Source organism: Cibotium barometz, chromosome 34 (genome assembly GCF_041138505.1).
Source record: "Cibotium barometz isolate CiBa-2024 chromosome 34, ASM4113850v1, whole genome shotgun sequence".
Taxonomy (NCBI): Eukaryota; Viridiplantae; Streptophyta; class Polypodiopsida; order Cyatheales; family Cibotiaceae; genus Cibotium; species Cibotium barometz.
The window spans coordinates 36,187,650-36,193,882 of record NC_141079.1 but is presented as its reverse complement, the minus strand read 5'-3'; positions in this window follow the sequence as shown (position 1 = coordinate 36,193,882).

Here is a 6,233-nt window from a genome sequence, read left to right as displayed (position 1 = left end):
TGCACACTCATATTATCATTTGGATTTGCATTTATGAGGATTTGAGAGGAGATTTGCAACAAGGAGGTTGCATAGAAGCTTCCCAAGAGAGTTGCAAATGGGAGTTTGCAACATGGAGAGCTTGCTCATCATCAAGGAAGCTGAAAATGGAGATTTTAGCATTATGAAGGCTATGGAGTCTTCATCATCGTCAAGGAGAAGCTGCCAAGAGAAGATATGCTGCTGATTATGCCTCAAGAAGGTTGGTTTTGTGAAGTTTTGCCTCAAAGTTTTGTGTTTGAGCATGGAAGAATGCTCATTTTTTGATAAGGGTTGCTTGATGGGATGGAAGAATCCCAAGGTTCTTTGCTGTCAAGTAAAGAGTGGAGGAGGTGCATGCTTGTCAAGTGAGGGCTGATTTGTAGCTCATAATGGAGCATGCTTGAAGGGCATTGCTCATGGAGTTTGCTCATGAAAGATGAGCTGGTTGTGGATGCTATTGGAGCATTCATTTTCTAGTTATGCACCTATGGTTTCATTTGAGAAACTTGTGAAGAGGCAACCTTGAAGATGTTGGCATGCATATGGAAGAGCATGCTATATATATGGAGTTCATATTGGAGCTCATGAAAGGCCATGTTGATGGCTATGGGAGAAATCTCAATGAGAGAGATTTAGAAGAGGCAAAGAGACTGAAACAAGAAGGAGATGCATGTTAGAGCTCAAATTGGGGAGCTCTTGAAGGCCATTTGGATGGCTTTGTGTAAACCTCAAGTGGGAGATTTGTTGAGGCAAATTAAAGACATGATTGTAGCATGGAGAGCTGCATCTTTCAAAAGAGGAGATGATTCAGAAACGAATGCCTACAAGGAAATAGTAGATGCTAGGAGCAGAGCAATGGAAGAGCGAATAAAGGACAACTTCCACAATAGAGATGTCTTGAGAGAGTCGCAGACTCGTACACAGAGGGGAGGTGCCCATCATAGCTGCTGTGCAGAAGCAGTTTGAGAGGAAGGAGAAGAAGACCCTCTGTGTGTCAGGGAATCTGACGATTGTAGCAGAATCGGCTCGTCGGCGCACAGAAGCGCATTCAACGCGCAGAGCAGTCGTGCAGACATTTCAAAGATTTTTTAAAAAAAATAATAATAATTAAAACAAATGTGAGCCCTTGAGAAAGATAAAGATAAGGCTTTAAAAAATTGCCAAATTAAACCTCATTAACACACAACTGATTTTTTAAAAAACTTTTTAGAAGACATTCACACACACTTGGGTCCGCTGCCTGGCTTTGGCCAAAAAGGCTTTGTATTTTTTTTATTTTTTCACCCAAACATGATGATGGACAAACGGAAAATTTTTGTAATCATCCATGGTATAAGGGTTGTCATGCCCGAGCTCACCTAGAAGCTCGAAATGGCTGTTGCGTAATGTGTGCATGAGCAATGTACGTGTGAGGTACATGCGCATGGGTTGGTTCCCACCCGAACTTCTATGTTCAAATCGGACTCAATGGTTCCGCTGTGAGCGAGTTGGCTCAAAATGCACTAGGTGTCTAAGATGGTAGACACGCGTACATATGTTTGGTTGATGGACACTCTAATGTATCATTGAGGGGGCATGTTGAGAGGTAGCGAGACTGCATTTTTGCAATGCTACATTGATATGGGTGATGGATGATGGGTGAGTTGTGGAACACCTCGATTAAGAGAGGTGTTGAAAGATGTAATCGTGGTGTCGTGTTATGTGGGAAAGCACCCTAGAGGTGCAAGATATTGTGGTGAGATAGGAATGCCACATATAATATTGTTTGGTGTGTGAGTGTTGACCAAAAGAGTGGAAAAGGAGTTGCCACATGGATGATGATGTGTAAAGTGGGATAAGGCTAGAAAGCCTATGTCATTGTATGGTTCATTGTGATATGCAAGTGAATAGAATTGAGTGTTGAGTGTGCAATCTCTCTCTCTCTCTCTCTCTCTCTTTCATTGTGATATATGCAAGTGAATAGAATTGAGTGTTGAGTGTGCAATCTCTCTCTCTCTCTCTCTCTCTCTCTCATGGAGTTTTTAGTGTGGTTTAATCTACCTTAATCTTATGCTTAATCTATGTCCTTCACCATGATCAATCCCATTTTTAGAATCTTAACAGTAATATTGAATGGTGTGTGAGTGTTGACCAAAAGAAGTGGAAAAGGGAGTGCCACATGGATGATGACATGTAAAGTGGGATAAGGCTAGAAAGCCTATATCATTGTATGGTTCATTTGTAATATGCAATAGAACCAGAGTAAGTTCTTGGTGGTGAGTGAAGGCACCAAGAGGACATCTCCAAGCTGCTTCCTTTCCCCTGTATTGAGCTCATGGGAAACTTCTCCTTTACCTATGATAGAATTAGGAGTGTTGTTTGCAGTGTAAATCAAACCATCATGAGTAGAATCCAATTTAGAAAAGTATTTAGCATGAGAAGTCATGTGGGAGCTTGCCCCACTATCATTCCACCATGGTTCCTACTTGTTGCCATGGTCTACATGGTTGGCCTCTTTGATCTCTTCAATAGAGAGGATTTGTAAAGCTTTGAGAGCTTCCATGTTTAGCATAGTTGACTAATTTCCCCTCTAGATCAGCTTGCTTTTTCTTGCAATCTTTCTCAAAATGTCCATATTTTTGATAATAATAACATTAAATAGAGTTATGGGAAGTTCTACCTTGTTCTCTACCTCTTCCTCTACCTCTAGAGGAATATCCACCTTTACCATTAGAAGAATAAGTACCTTTATGAGTAGCTTGATCATTGTTGTTGTTGTTGGGCTGGTAGTTGTTATGTCTTCCTCATCCTCTTTGATTATTTGATCTTCCTCTGCCTCTTATTATTTATGAAGAGGGCTTTGTCATTGTTACTTGATGAAATGCTACTACTACCATGGATGTTCTTCATGGCTTCTTGCCTTTGATCCTTGTCCCTAAGGATGTGATTCATTTCATCAAGTGAGGTTTTTCCCTCAAAATGATGAGGCCTTGAACAAGACCTTCATAGCCTACATACAGTCCATGGGTGATGATTATAGCAAGCTCGTTGTCAAACATCTTCACTCCCACATTTATCCGTTTGTTGATGCAAGTCTTTCACTTGCTTGATGATGTCCGTAGCATTCTCATTGGGCTTCCTTGTTTCATTTGTAAGGCCAGCTTTTAAGGCAATCTGTCTCTTAAAGTGTTTTTAGACTCCTACACCTTCAAATTGTCCCAAGATTCTTTGGGAGTCAGAACCTCCCTCAAGGATGTCATCCTTCACAATCGGCTTTATCATGTGGATAGAAAACATGGCCTTATTGTCCCATTTTGCTAGGGCTTCAATAGTTGGATTAGTTGGTCTGTCCATAGAAATCATCTCCCAACGATCTTAGAAGAATAATAGTGACTATATCTTCATCTTCCATTTTGCATAGTCTATAATACTATTTAGTTTTTTAGCTCCCTATAAGTGTAGGCTACTCAAGTTAGGTGCCATTAAGTCCAACAAAACAGATGGCTTCTTGTACACTTCTTGTTTACTCTTGTTTACTCTTGTTTACTATATATAGTAGTTGCATATAAGACATGCTTTTATAATGATCTAGGGAGGTGAACAACTTGTCATCGATGGTAGATAGACAAGTCATTATTGTAGCTTCATCTCCATAATCTTGATTTTGATGTTATCAAAGTAGGTGCAACCATGCAACCAGTAATTTGCAGTTTCGAGTTGGCCAAATTGTTCTAGTTAGGTTAGTTCTACAGAATTGTCTCCTGAGAAAATGGTGACTTGAGATTCCTCCCTTGAGGTAGGAATTAATTTCCATCAAATAGGCAGTGCATTTTCCAAGGCTTTGCAAACCTTAGAGATGGTGTGAACTTGCATCTTTTAAAACTAACCCTACTATAATAATGTCCATTTTTCATAATGATATATATCTTATTGGCTATAGGACTATGTATACATATGCTATGCACCATATAGTTCTTAATTTCAAATCATGGTGTAGAGTATTAATTAACTCTACAATCTTGGACGATAAAGAAGAGTTTCTAGATCTCTTTATGCCTCCTAAACTTCTTTCCAGTCGTGCTAATTTTGAAACTCTCCATAACTCTTTTGCTTAGTTTTAAATCAAAGGGGTAGAGGCCTATGATGTATTCACATACCTAGGTCTTCATGTGAAAGTACCTTCTATCACCCTTATGGTATCATAAAACTTTATCAAAAACCTATGAACATCTAGAACAAATTTTGATATCTATGGTATATGACTTTATAATTATAATAATGGCCATTTTTCATAATGATATATATCTTACTCACTACCGACCATGTATACATATGCTGTACATCCTATAGTTCTTAAATTAAAATCATGATGTATAATATTAATGAAATCTACAATTTCGAATGATAGGGAAGAGTTTCTAGAGCTCTTTATGGCTCCTAACCTTCCTTTCACCCGTGCTAATTTTGAAACTCTCTCTAACCCTTGCTTGGTTCTAAACCCAAGGGTGGGTAGAGGCCTATGGTATATTCACATACCTAAGTCTTCAAGAAAGTACCTTGCATCATCTTTATGGTATCTTAAAACTCTATAAAAAAATATATAAACGTTTAGAACAAATTTTGACATTTGTGGTATATGAATTTTCATTAGAACATATTAAATATCCTACAAACCCATGAATAATAATTAGAGCTTAACACATTTCTAAATACCACACTAAGCCCCCTCCCACAAAAGTACACAAAAGAAGCCCGAATCCTGTACATAGGACCTCTTCTTCTTCACTCAACACTCAACACACCATATACAAGAATAAGAGTACTCATAATATGAAAGGTACTCAACCAATACATACACGGGTTCTCTATAGTGTGAACCGGACTAAATGAGCTGGCGCTATAACTATGCCAGTCTCTAGAATGGCTGTCACACAGCTTGTCATCCCACTGGCCAGGCTATGGCGAGTGTTTAGGTAAGCATTGCACTTCTAATTATGAGTAGGCAAAGGATGTGGCACCCTAAACCCACCTTCAACTCTTAATTGTGTCTATTGTTCAGGTCTCACTACATCGGGTTACCATGCATGTCCTGTTTGTGGTCCTTCGCTTGTTGCCTCACGGGCAGACGCATTGAATAAGGTCATCTATGAGAATCACCATCATCGATTTCTCCCACTTGATCACCCTAGATATGTTGCCCCTTGGAATGAAGTCCTCCCACAATCACTCACAGCGGGAGATTGGATGAGAATTTGGGACGGTTCCACCACTCCTCCACCACTTGGCATGAGCCGGTAAGGGTTTGTAACTATTGTGTGTTATATTGGCAAGAAATAAAGATTGCCCGGTAACACCAGCATTTGTTTAGATACTCCATCTTTTATCGTTTACCATATTGGTCCCACCTCAAGATCAATCACCTACTTGATCCCATGCATATCTTCAAGAATGTGGCATCTACCATTTGGGAACATTTGAATGGGACACGGCATAAGGGAGGATCTACGTACCATAGGGAGGATGCATGAAGCTTGGCCATAAGAGAGACCAAATGGGCGTGTTTTTTTACCTCGTGCACCGTGGAGGTTATCAAAGCTAGAGATGGTCGTGGTGAAGCATGCTATTACTACAATTCGTACTCCCACTGTGGATGCATGAGGTGTTTGAAAGGGGCCTTTACAAAAGAGCAAAAAAAGAGGTGTAGAGAAATTATATGGCTTGAAATCTTATGATTGGCACAAGATGCTCCAAGTAAGTATTTTATGTGCATAATATCTTTTTCCTTTCAAATTTGTGAGGGAATTAGAAACAACTAATCAACCATTCCTCATGTGTTTAGTTCATACTACCTACTAGCATTTCTCGTAGTGTATCGAAGGACGTGAAAGATTGTATTTACAAGATGGGTGAGCTTGTGAGGTACTTTACATGATACAAAATGTGATGCATATCAATGCTCCGTGCAAGGTGTTCATATTGCTAATATGGTGTACTTTTTCATTTCTAGGTATGTGAGCTCAAAGGAAATAGATCTCACCTCAATACCTCTCCAAAGTATCTCTAGCTCGTCAATCAAAGGCTCCAAATAAACATCAGGATTTTTGACTTTATGTTTCCCTGGAATTAGAAGGGATAACATAACATGTCCTTTCTTAATCGCCATAGAGGGTGGAAGATTATAATTCACCAATATCACTGGCCATACACTGTAAGAGGTGCTTTTGAGACCAAAT